Genomic DNA, 13,873 nt, shown 5'->3' on the forward strand with positions numbered 1-13,873 from the left:
TGCGTTAACTTTCTCTCTGCAGCATCCTCCGGGGCTGGCAACACAGAGACGTGCAGGAAATGTAAATCACTCCCCTTTTGATATGATAACCGTGGCAGTGAATTGCATCCCAGAAATCAGCTCAGGATTATAGCCGAGAACTCGCTGAAAGCACTTGGCTGTGGCCTGGAGCCAGGAGGGGAAACTTCAGCTGGCAGGTCAGTGTGACACGGCCTCAGGGCTTGGGAAAGGGGAGCAATATCCAACACCCAGCTACCTGGGGGCTGCACAAACCCCAAAGCCAGCAGCCTCAGGGTCAATCTAGAATTAAAAGATGCAAACAGGTGCTAAAAACAAGCGCGCATTTATGTATGCAAATACATGGGGGAGCTGGATTAAATATGAATAAGCACCTAGGAAAGCAACAGCCAGAGGCTGTAAGATAAAATCTACCTACCAGAAAAATACAGATGTGTGTATATATATATACAAACAACCACACACCAAAAAAACCTGCATTTCCTGTGCTGACCTATTTGTGGTTACAGAACATTATGACAATAATTATAATCATGTGTCTTTCATTTAAATAATGTTTTCAGTTTCAAAGATTCAGAGGATGTTGCAATGCAAATAAAGATAATCAGGACGTGAAAATAATTGTTTTCCTAGTGCCTTATTTTTTATGTGCAAATGCCACTGCTAACAGCTTCCAGCATTAACCCTGGGCCAGAGCCTCATGGAATTTGGTAGTGCACAAACACTAAAAGAAAAAGCTGCTTGAACCCTAAGGAATTTGCAGCTCTAACAGCAAAGAGGCAGCAGATGGATATAGATAGAAATAATCAAGAGGTAGTAGTTAACAAGGCAGGAGTTAGTCTCAGCAAACCAAATCCCTGATTGCTGTGAGCCTTGTACAGGCACCACAACAAAGAGGAGTTTTGATCAGTGCCCTGCAACACACGAAGCTCTGCACATCCTTCATCTCCACCGCTGTGCTCCATCTGTTGCCTCCACACTTGCTGGCAATCCATGTCTCCTTCTCCCACTATATTTAGATTTTTCACACAAGAACTCCCTGGGCCAAGCACTGTCATGTACGACCTCGTTCCTCAGCACTGAACATAGCAGGGCACAAACTAGGGCCACAGAAACAGATAAGACAATTTAGGAACAAAATTAATAATGATTTTTATTAATAAGTAGTCCAACAGAGTATGAGCATGCACGTACACGAGCCTAAAGTCAAAATTAACACACACAAGTTCCATATAAAACAATGGAGGCATCTGAGCAGCAGTGCCTTCTGATGGCTCTTACTGAGACCTCACACCTCTTGCTCTCAGCATGAACCATGCAGAGGAGAGGAAGAGCAGCTGGCACATAACAATCTTGTGAAACTGAGACACGCCATCAGTAAATGCATGGACTGTGCCCAGTCTCAGCTGGGATCTCCAGAGGCACCACACTGCATTCCATAATAATCTGAACTAGCCCAACAGACAGATAGCTGGGTGGTTATGACAAACAAGTGCCACAAAAATATTTAAGATGTTCTAAAGCAGTTCTTTGTAACAGAGATAATGTCTGCAGGATACAGCATTCCTGCCAGGAGGTTTTATTTCAGCACATTTGACTCAATGACCTGCTTATTACAACACCTTTCAGACTAACTTTAAGGCAATGAAGTATTTCATTTGTATAACCAAACCTGTCTTTCATGACACATGACCATTCCACATGGCTTTCAGGTTCCCAAATTAAATGCTTAAAAGTCATGAGGTGGGGAAATAAAAGCCTGCTCTACAGCACCAATCCATCCCTTCCATGTGCCCAGCCAGACCTGCATTGCAGGGAGTGCTGCTCTTCCAGCCTTCACTTCCACACTGACCTCCAAGGGTTAAACAACAGACATATATATTTTTTATTACTTTGTGTGTTTGTTTGTTTATTGCACATTCTGTTTTCCTCCTTGGGCACCTCCTGAAGATCAAAAGCAACAAAAAGAAAATCCTGTTTGGAGTCGGAGTTCACGGAGCCTTCCCTCTGCACAGTTAGGTGTGTTCCACATCTATTAATTACAATATGTATTCAGTAAGACACAGTGAAGTGCAGGGTAGGAAGGCAGCTCCTACATAAAGACATGCTCAACAAAGTGTCAGTTTCTACTTCCATGCTTTAATGTCCAATGTGACACATTTTCCCATGCAATTCAAACCTCAAAAGTGGAAAAGAAATGGCATGTAAACAGACCTTGCTTGCACTTTAAATCACTGGTAGCAAATCCTAATGTCTTTAAGTCTGGTCATTTAAAATCAGGCCTATTTAACTTGCAAAGGTAGGTCAGGTTTTATTGATCACCCCTAATGGACTCTTAAAAAAATGAGAGCAGTGAGATACACAGCTCAGTTGATAAAGGCTCACTGGAAAAATATCTGGTAATATTTACAGCCTTCAAGCTGTGCCATTGTAAATGTGACTTCTATGTGCAGCAGAATGCAGATTACAGGCTTGCCAGTTCACACTGGAAAGGGAAAAGAAAAGCCTCACCACAGAGGAGGTGGATTACTCTTTGCATTGACTGAAAGCACAACTGTAAACTTGCAGAATACAGGCACAGCAGCCCAAGCCCATTTAGCTCCCCATTATCATTCCTCAGTCTTTTTTCAGTGCAGGATTTTGTGCCTGCATTTCCTACTCTTGAGTCCGTGCTATGCCCTGAGTTTGGAACTACAAACAATTGATGACATTTTTCCAGCTGCTATAGAAATAAGGTGGGTTGTTGTTACTTATATTATGGCATCACCTAGAGGTGCACATAATTAAGAGTTCCTTCCTCTGCACTTCTCAGAGGAAGACCAAAGAATCAAGTTTTTAATAAAGAAGTGCCGCATTTTCCACCCACATGGACAAGCTCAGACCAAGCACGTTGCAAAGTCTAGATAGTTCTACTTGATACAGCTTTTTGCTTCCCTACTGTGGCTATTTGTAAAGGATTTCACTTATGAAACACCACTCAGGAAAATGAGAAGTATTTTTCCATGCAAAACTAAACATGATTTTCACTTTTTTATTTTGCATGCCATGCTAAAATAAAACCACAATGGGTTTCCAACTGAAAACTGATATACCACTCTCACTGCAACTATTAAATACGCATTTTTGTGGCCTGAAAGAGATTCTAAATGTATTTACAGACACATAAAAAACCCACTGCAGTTAATATACAAGAACAGACAGAGAATTTCCAGGGTTTATTTTGCTGCAGACTTCTTGTGCAACTCAGACAAGTTCCTTATCAACCTTTTACACCAGGCTTCCTCCTCCACCTAATGAACAGGTGAGCTGCAGAAATGGATCACTGTCTAGGATATGCTCTGGAGCTGTGCTGTCAAATAGAAGACCTAAATAGGCTAAATCCCCACCAACGACTTGAGGCAATTATCAAATGTTTATTAGCCTCCAAAGTGAAGGCTAATAAACCTGCTTATTTTAGCAGATAAAGTCAAATTACCTTGACTGAAGTTGGTAAGCGTTCGAAGATTAACAGCTCTGGCCCCACATGCTTTTAGTTATTGGTGATGAAATGTCAGCTCAAAAAACTGAAAGATACTTCCTAGTTATTTAGGCAATGTGAAAATTGGGCAGTTATTTTCCAGGAAACATGGCCTGCCTGACAGGTTTTAAATGAAGAAAAGTGATATTATTACAATTATCATTAGAAGAAGATGTCCCTCATCAAAATGTGTCTGGATTTTAATTGACAAGGTCCAGGTTAATGCTGTGAAAATGCCAATGAAAGCAAAGCCTGTGGCTCAAACTAATTGTCAGCACTGAGCAACCTCCACCTCTAACCCACCACAAATTTATCACTCTGTGCGGATTGTACTCATGGCAAGAAACATTTGAATTAATCATTAATAACTAGAAATTCCTCCCAGACAGAAAGCAAGCAGAGTGGAGGGCTGCCCACCCCCTTGCTCCCGTGTTCCTGAGCCAAAGAGAGGTGCCAACAAGCCTTCCTAAGGAGAAACACTTCTTGTTACTGTTTTGCCCCCTTTTAAGAGCATTCCAAGGGGAAACTTCCAGTGATCCTCTGGGTTTTGGTGTCACCCCCGAGGGCAGCACAACAGTGCAGAGAAGGACTTAAAACCTCCCTACTTCCGTCATAAACTCAAGGACACTTTGAGAGGTGTTGCCCTGCAGTGCCAGTCAAGCACCACCTCTCCCACTCAATTTAACACATAAAACACAAAGGGGTTTGTAGAAAATGTCCTGAATTCTCTTTATTTTCTTTATGTTTCTTCTATCCCAGCATGCTGGTGCAGACCCACCAGGGTATGACTGGGCAGAAGGAGAGAAGCTGAGAACCTCCAGCACCTGACAGAGGCATGAGGTCTGTCAGGGCAGTGGCACAGTCCTAACCCCCATGGTGCCTTTTCATTCAGAATGCTTTGAATTTCAGCTTCTCCATCCACGTGGGTGATGGCATCACAACACAGCTTGAGTGCACACCAATTTGATGGTTCCCCAAGCCCAAGTCTTTATACAACATCTAAGATAAAACTGCAGTGTTCCTTCTCACACAGCATTGAGACTGGAAAGCACAATAGCACTGGGAAGAAAGGAAGAGGGGAATCTCCACAAAGATCAGGAACCACTTCCTGAGGTGGACAAAAAGGCATCTGGCCACTAATGTCAAAAGCAGCAAGCTTGTCTGGGGAGACATAAAGGGAGCTAGTAGAGAGAGAGAAAAGAAAAAAAAAGTAAAAAAATTTCTCCCTGTTTTTTCCTGGAGAGTCAGGAGTAAAAAACAGATGGTATTTGGCGTTGTGAAGGAGTAAGACACAACTTTGTTTAGAGGAGGCCAGTGCAGCAGGGTCTCTGCTGGCCCCTTCCCAGTAATTGGGAAGCAAAGACTGAGGGGGTGTCAACCCATCAAGAGAAACGCTGCTCACTTCACTGTCCCTTTTCACCTAGAGGTGAAAGGCTCCTTCCATTTACCTCCAGCAACTCTGCCTTTTTGGTTTTGCCATTATCTATATATTCACCACAGGAACTACAAGCTGGAAAGTTCCCATTAAGCAATGCCAACAAGAACTCTCCATTCACAGCTAACGCTTGGCTGCACACATTCCCTCTTATTTCCAAACATTTTCAGTATGTTTTAGCTTCCCTTCATTAGATATTCATAATTATTTGCAGCACATCTAAACCTGTGGAACGGGTTTGTGCTTCCAAATACGGTCCCCTGGCTGCAAAAAATCAGCATGACAGCACTAGAAAGAAAGTAGAATTTGTGTCAATCAGGAGGTAGAGCTCAGGAAGAGAAAAACAGAAGCCACATCATCATGACTTGAGTCAGTGACTTCCACCAGGCAGCAATCTACAAAATCCTAGGTATTTCTTAGAGATCACCCCTCAGTTAACCATTAAATCAGTCAGCAACTGTAACAATGAATTTGATAATAAAAATGTACAAAGTGGAGACTTCTGGTACCTTAACTGAAAATTTGAGCAGCCAAAAGGGTTCTTCTGTTCTGAAGAGACACTGTTATAGATAAAAGTCTCTCCATAACACCTCACACCTGTTACTTGTTGTGGCTTTGCAAGGCTGTTTTCACACCCTCAACTACCCACTGGACTAAACATCGAGGAAAGTTACACCAAATGCTCATTTCTTTAGCTCAGCCCCAAACAGCCACTTAGAAATTTGTCAGGGCTTTCCAAAACCCTACCTCTTTCAGACTCTTTCATGTATCCTAAAGGGGTCCCTAAGGAATGGCATCCTTGGCACTTAGATTGGGCAGTGCTCAGCTCAAGGTAGTAGGACCCAGTGTTCCTTTATGAGACCAGAACAGCTCCTGAACTACAGAGGGTGCTGGGGATTCCAGCAATTGCCTCTGTGATCTTTCCACAGAGGTTGTCCAGGGACAGAACTGCTCCTACAGGTAATTACATTCCCAGGGCTACCTGGTGCCTGTCAAACTCTCCCCCCTCCATGTAAGAGGCCAGTTTTTCAGGATCATTATAAAGTAAATATGTCATCCTGAAGGATGAAAATATAATAAGCTGCAGCTCATCTGAACCTGAACAGTGTAGTCACCACTACACTGAAACACAAAAATTTTGCTCTCTGACTGCACAGGGGACATGGGTGACTTCCCCACCACACACACACATCTTTATCAACTTGGATGCACAATTAAGCTAAACATTCATCCAACAAAAGGTAAAAAGTTACTCCTTGGGCAGTGTCACAGCTGAAAGCAGAGCAGTAAAGGCTCCAGAGCATCCTGACTGATCAGTCCCATATGAGACATTCTCCACTAAGCTTTGTTCTGGCAGCATTCCCACTATTTGAGGAAGGAAATGCGCAGCTGGATGTAAAGCTTGGAATGCAGAACTGTCTTAACTACATGGCAGGAGGATGGCAGTTCATAATTAATTTTCCACATCAACTGTTGGCTGCCCTCCTCTTCCTCTCTGCTAGGCTGCAAACTGTCAGTGGATACTCATCCAAAAGCAGGCCTGCCACAGAGCAAAAGGCATGATTATTATTAGCTAGTATTTTACAGTGCATGCTAGCCAAAAATCAGAGGTAAGTGAGCCCGGGCAGAGTGAAAGCAGTACCAGTGCAAAGGCAGCCCTGCCAGAAGCTGCTTGTCCTCTGAGGGATGCAAAACCAAAGGGGATAGAAAAGCAGGATGAAGAGAGCAAGACAGATAGGAGAGGGTTGCAAAGAGACAGAGAAAATATGTTCTCAGACAAAGGTTTTGAGCCTGCTAATTTCAAAACATCTGCAGCCCAAAGAAACATAGGCCCTTTCCCACCCTGGCTGGACTCTGCCTAAGACACGGCCTATGGGCTGCCAAGCAGCAGCTCTGCAGAGGACAAGGGGCTCCAAACTGCTTTGTCTTTTGACAGAAAGAACATGTGCTCCACGCAGAGCCAGCATTTCCCACTCAGTCTCCAAATCTCTGTGTGACTGAAGTGCAAAGTTATTACAAGGAGGTTGCTGGTCCTCGCAGGGGAAAGGTCTCCAGAAGAAAACAAACCCCAACTTCATCACTCTCTGAAGCACCACTACGAACATCAGAGGGCAGAAGGCAGAGCCTCAGGCTGCCAGCCCAGGAGCAAGGCCATTTGTATGACTTCAGACAAACCCACAGATTTCTCAGTACTTCAGGAGCACAGGTAAAGGACTATTATATTACTGTTCTGTGATTGGTATCTTCAGAATCTCATGTTAGTTTTGGAGTTTCTTATTTTCTTTCAGAAATTCAACTCAGTTCTGCTGCTGCTATCAGCTTTTTAATTCATTTTACAACAAGATATTTGTTATCAGAAATTGTGCTTTGATATGTGTCAGGTTGATGGATTCAATAAAAGCCCTGTCAGGAGAAGCTGAGTGAATGGGGCTGCAGAAGTGGTGTCATCAAGGGAACCGATACCTTAACAGCCAGTCTGCTGATCTTGCAACAAAAACATGCAAATATAATAGCTGTTTTATTTCCTCACCCTGGCAAAACAGTCCAGAGAAACACTAGAAAACATTTGCATAAATGTTACTCATGCAAACAAGCTCAGCCTGCTCACTGATAAAAAAAACATATGTAAAACATGATCCTGCATGCTGTCCTCTTGTCCTGTTTGGTGTGCAAAATTCAGTCCAGGGGAAAAAAGGCTTTAATCAAAATAAAGCTTTAATTTAATTTTGGGAATTTAAGCAGAAGTCCCGTGATGCTCCAACCAAAGTTTTTCTTCAATAATGTTGGAGGACAATTTTACTGACAAATTTTCAGACATCACCTGCACCCCTCAGCAAAGACACTGAAAAGTTGCACTAGGGTCTTACTGTGACAGCCAAGCCCACAGGCATATAAAAATCAGAGCGTTTTTTTTTCATTTAATAAATGAAATCATATAAGAAACAAAAAAAAATCTGAAGAAAGAAATAGTAAGTTTTTGTCAGACCACATAGTATAATGAATGAGAGAAGGAGACCTGCCCACTGCTCTGCTGTAGGTCAAGCAGGGCTTGAAGTCTCTGCTTCACCTGATCAGAGCATCACAGCTGCAACACCACCCCAGCACTGGCCTGTAGCATAAAGAGACTTCTTTTAACTGGAACTGATTTACAGAACATCTGGAAAAGGTAAAAAATGTGATGTTGAGATTCAACTTTTAGAAAAGAGAAATAATATTACTAGTCTAAACAAAGCAAAGGGGAAATTTCCACAGCAATTAATCTGAAAAAGGTGAATTACACTGAGGATTTATGTTCATGTAATGAAGACAATTAATTGCTGTGAGAGCCATAAAACACATTAGATGAACAGGTTTTTTTCCAGTTCTATTTGCAAGATAAAATTTATTAACTACATTTAATGGCTACTTTAAAATTTCTCTTACATATTTATTAAATGTGCCTTTTCAGCCGAACAGAGCATTTTGCTAACCGGATTCTACTAATCTAAAAATGAGCAATTTCAGAAAAAAAATATTGCTCTGCATGTCATCTGCAGATCCATTTAAACTAATTCCTCATCCAATAAGATTACCATCAGCACAACTTCATAAATGTTGCTAAAAGGGAATCTGCTCGTCTCACGTGAGCAAACACTGCTGCAAAGATGAATGAATTCAGCTCACATCATTTGAACAGATGTTTCAGTTTTCAGTAGAGACAGGGAGGGAATGTTGAGTCCTGATGTCATTCAGCGTTACTGCAATCACTTAATTAAAACCCTCTCTACCTGGGAGAGCAGGACACATGGAAGAAACTGGACTAGGCGGGAGCAGCGACCTCAGGAGGATCCACATCCAAATCTTGTGCTCAGCCAGGGCTATCCTGTTTGCCTCCAGCTGTGGGCACTGCATGCAGCCTGTGCACTTAGACTGCCTGAAAATCAGGGACAGATGTTTGCCACTTAAAAGTGACCTAGAAGTGACTCTGTTTCTTATTCACCATTTACAAAATGGGGACAAGTAGCACTTCTGTCTTACAAGGGTGTTGTGGGAACAGATGAAGCTGATGGCAGTCAAGCATTCTGAAAATCACAAGTCCATGAGAGGAAGACAATCGATAAAGAAAGGCCTCAGCTACTTAAGTGAGCAAAACCAGTTTGGCCAAATCTTTATATTTTGGCACAACCTTCTCAACCTGCAACGCTCTTCTTAAAGATGAAGTTTCCATAAGCATGAGATTTAAATAAGAACCAAGTTTTAGATCTGATGGCCACAAAGTAAAATACAAAAGTATAACCAAAGTCCACCCTAGAGTTTAGTTCTTAAATAATGGTTTCACACCAATAGATCTTAGAGTGAGAGTTGGACTGACTCAGGAATGACAGGGGAGCTCATTTACCACCCCCCTGTCCAAGGCAGGAGCAGCACCACGGTCACACCAACAACCAACATCTCTGGAGCAGATCCTCACACGTCCTGGGGCCCCGTGGGTACCCAGCAAAACTCATACCCTCATTGCAAGGAAGATTTACATGTTTCAACTCAGAAATCTCAAACCCAAACAAGGAATAAACAAAACTGCTGTGATTTTAACAGTGCCAAATTTTTCTCTGCGAGAGTCAAGAAGCTCTCTTGATTATGAAATACCTCTCCTACAACCTTCCCTTTTTAAGTGCTATAATCACAAGAGCAGTAGCTTGGAAATAAACAGAAGTGAAGAGGATAATAAAGGCAGGAGCAATGTTTAACAAGCTCTTCTTCCAGAAACCAGGCGCCAGCGGAGCAGGCAGACAAGCAGAGCTGTGCTGAGCTGTAATGACGGGAACCTCGCCCTGGCAACCGTGTTGTTTTCTTGAAATTCCTGTACAAATTAACAGCACATGCTGTGGTTGGAACAGACCTTTCTTGACCCTCGACATTTAAAAGTTAAGCACCCAATTTAAGCTATTCCAACCAACTTTTCCCTGCAACTGCCAGACACTTGCAGAGCTCGGCTGGAGTTTTGAGCCTACAATTTCCAGAGGTAACATGACAAGTGCAACCAGATCAAAAGCAGGAGAACTAATGCACACTCACCTGGATACATCACGGTTTATTTAGAGGCTTTTAAGAAAGTCTTGAGTTCTTTTCCCTGCTCCTCCACTAACACCAAGTGCAGATGTTATATTGCTGCTGTACTTTTCTCAACAAGATTATAGTGCTGGTTCAGTCATATAAAGGAAGTCAATACCCATGTGTTAAATGACAAAGGATAATATTATCTCATACCATTCTACTGAGATCTGGGAACCATTGCTTTAAATGTGTTGGCTTTTTTTTTTTTTTTTTAAATCAGAAAACTTTCCCTCCACAGAAATAACTTGACCTAGGTAAAAGAAGCCATAGAATCAGAGACTGTATTACCCTAAAATCTCATATAGCACAATCTTCATCAACAATACATCCTGGCCTTCAGCTTTTTGGTAGAAAATGGTTTCATATTGCCTTGCTACAGTTCCAGCACAGATGTTTGTGTGGGTATGAGAATCTCCACACAGGCAAAAATTTTAAGTGCTACACAACAAAGGTGGAATTGATTATGCAGGAAATTGGTAGTGGTATTTCCATCCTTTGCAAATACTGAGAATATACAAAGCACAAAGGAAAGCACAGGGCTGAATTACAAATGGGCTACTTAATTTCCCCTTTTTTTCCCATCTCTGACCCTCAGAACTGCAGTCATTAGTCCCACACAAAAAGTGGGATTTTCAAAACATGGATTCTTATCATCAAGTATCCATCACCAGGAGCAACACACAACCATCAGCGAGTATTTTGTTCAATAAAGAACTTCACATAAACAGACACCCCCTCAAGCCCAAGACAATAAAAACACTTCACTCCTGATGAATGCTTTCTAAATTCAGGGAGAGCAAAGCTTATTTACAGACACAGTATGAGCATGGCATGAATACAGCAATAAACTCAAAGGCTGCTAATGTTCTGTTTTCCCCCTATGTAGACATTCAGAAAAAAAGCAAAAATACAAGAGCAGGGGAAAAAATACATACCTTACCAAACCTGACTGTTGGATACGACTCGTTTCAGAGCAACATTGGGGTGAAGGTAAGTTCCTCAGGCGACCACCAACCACAATTCCTTTCCGAGCCCCCCAGAGGCTCCAGCTCTCCCTTGCCCACGTCCCTGAGGAAGATGCAGGGTCCTCCAGTATTTCAGAGCCTCAGCTGCAGAAGATGCTGCTCAGAAAAAGAGAAGAAGGTGTGGCATTAAATTCTAGGGTCAGTCGTTTGGCAGATTCAGAGCAGAACACAAGACAACACTGGATAGGAATGAAATGTCAAGGCAGGACAGGGAGTCTGTGACAATCCATCATGTGTGGCACCTTCAGAGGGCAATCATTGAATTCAAGAACTGTGGTGCAAAGCTATTCTTGCTTTACAGTACTTTTATAGTGTCCCTAGACCAGGAAATGAATGACAGCCTGGCTGCTTTTTATTCCAGTCCAATATCGTAATACAAAAGTAAGTAATGAACTTCTCCATCGGGAATATTTTAATTCATTATAGCATTTCTGAAGAATAACAGGACTTTCATATTAAAAGCAGAGACATCACCTCAGTCTTAATACTCTGCACCTTAAAATGGCTCTTACTCAAGAAATTCAAAGCTTAGGAGCTCACATCAGATGGGAAGTCGTGACTGCCAGCCCAACATGCAGCAATTCCCTAAGTTCTGCCTCCAACGCAACTGTCAGAGACCAGTAAATGTCCTGGGGTTTTCCAGGAGCAGGGGGCTCAGCATCACCACGTTTTCCAGCTCACTATCACTGCTAGATGTGCTCAGAGTTTTCAAGAGGTCAGACCCTGGCTGAGCAGGGACGTGAGGCCTCACTGCAGACACCAGGTGAGAGATGGAGGCGACCACCAGCAGCAGCACTGCCAGCAACCAGAAACCTCAGAGCAGAACTGAGAAGTTCAAATGCTCATCCCTAATCCCTGGCATATGGGAAACACCCAAAGAATCATCCTCCCCCACCCAGATAACACAGCCTGTAAAGCAAAACTGGGCACAGCAGCACAAAACAGGTGAGGACTGAGGGAAGAGCAGGATCTGAGCTCCCTATGTCGTATATATCCATGGCTTATGTCCTTAAACCACACCCAGAGATGCTCCTCTAAGATTAACTCAGCAGCCACAAAGATACTCTAACTCTGCCTAGGAATGCAAAAAAAAGCACAGGGAAAAAACCCAGAGACATACAAGAGGTTTCCCTCAGAGGAGAAAGCCTGTGGCAGCTCTAAGTACCACGAAATCCCATTACATCTTCACAAGAAACCCTGCACCCATGAACAGGTTACACCTATCTGGAAAGCCCATTAGGTTTTGGGCTTGCAAGAAGGAAGATTTCAGTAGCCAGCACATGAAACTGTGAATACTGGAAGTTAGCATCATAGTGCCTTTTATATACATACATAGACACACACAAAAATGCACATAATGGTTTTTTTTCTTTTTTTGCTGGAAGTCCACACAGCACACATAGTCACACAGATCAGAACAATCAAATATATTCACTTTATTTAGCACTTATTACTTTACTGGACCTCTTATGTTACATACACCCCTAAAGGCTCCACAACACCTTGTGAGACACCCACAACAGGAGTTGGGATGGCAGACCTCAACCCAGTAACTCTTGTACACATTTTCAGCCTCTCTTGAACTCAGACATGAAGGACAAAAGGGGACCTTCACAGGTGCTGTCCTCTTCCAGGCAACCATGAAAAATCAGACTGCCAAATGAAATAGCTGCTGAGTGACTTACGGGCATAGGAATGGCTGATGCTGCAGTAGTTTGATCTGCAAGGCAGCAGTAAGATCTAATTCTACTGCTTTTAAGGGATTTTATCTCTGGAGACCGCAGCTACAATTACTTTTTCATTTCTACTCGTAAATTGTAACACAGAATAGTCACTAAAGAAAATCAGGGCTACATTTTTGTGCATTAACCACAGCATCAGCTGAGTTGAGTAGTGGAAGTAACAGCAACAGGACCAGATCATCACTGCTACCTGAGTGCAGGGACCTGGGCTCAGGCTGGGAAAGGTGTGGGTGTGAAGTTCCTGTCTAGTACAGTTTGCCAATGAATGTGCAGCAATGTGAAGGAGGAGAAGTAACAGGAGGTGTGGACATGGAGGCAGAAACAACTTTAGTCATGACAAAATGCAGTGAGTGTGCACGATTCCCATCTCTCACAATACAACAGAGATGGGGCACCTTAACAAAATTAAATTAGTGGCCAGGTTTCCAGTGAGCAGCGAAGTGTAGATGCTCCAGTCTGAAGGCTCCACACTCTGCTGATGTGCATCACAGAATACAGAGGGAGGGAGCCAGGCCAGGGACCATTCTAGGCAGCAACAGAGTAAAGTAAAAGGCTACAAAAGATAAATGCACGGAAATCCACACAAGCTATAATTTGTGTTGGCTCAGAACCTTAAAAGGGGGGGAAAAAAAAGGAAAAAAAAAATTTAAAGAAGAATGTATGTCATTTGTGTTGGCCAAACCTGCACAATTTTGCAGAAAAACCCCTTCACATTCAGTAAGTCACTCCTGACTTGACGGTCAGCGTCCAGCTGGTTTCCCTCTCACACTCAAGGACCCTGGAAAGTCCATCACAGACCTGCCAGGATGCTTCTTGGACCTCCATGGCTTTGGGCAGTTCTTGCCAAGCCCGGAGCCTCAGGAGCATCCCATGGCTGCAGAGTGAGAACAGGATGCCCAGAGCAGCTGTGGCTGCCCCATCCCTGGAAGTGTCCAAGGCCAGGTTGGATAGGGCTTGAAGAAACCTGGGACAGCAGAAGCTGTCCCTGCCCATGGCACGGGGTGGGACTGGATGGTCTTTAAGACCCCTTCCAACCCAAATC

General features: G+C 43.0%; 1 protein-coding gene across 3 annotated transcripts in view; it reads right to left on the reverse strand.

The window, feature by feature from the left end:
• SGCD (sarcoglycan delta) overlaps window positions 1-13,873 on the reverse strand; it is a 305,997-nt gene that overhangs the window by 183,269 nt on the left and 108,855 nt on the right. For all 3 annotated transcript variants that reach the window (XM_032124855.1, XM_032124858.1, XM_032124854.1), the window contains exon 2: window positions 11,000-11,185. The gene's annotated coding sequence lies outside the window, so the exon portion shown is untranslated. The remainder of the gene's footprint in view (window positions 1-10,999; window positions 11,186-13,873) is intronic.

This window comes from Corvus moneduloides, chromosome 15 (assembly GCF_009650955.1).
Source record: "Corvus moneduloides isolate bCorMon1 chromosome 15, bCorMon1.pri, whole genome shotgun sequence".
NCBI classification, from domain to species: Eukaryota; Metazoa; Chordata; class Aves; order Passeriformes; family Corvidae; genus Corvus; species Corvus moneduloides.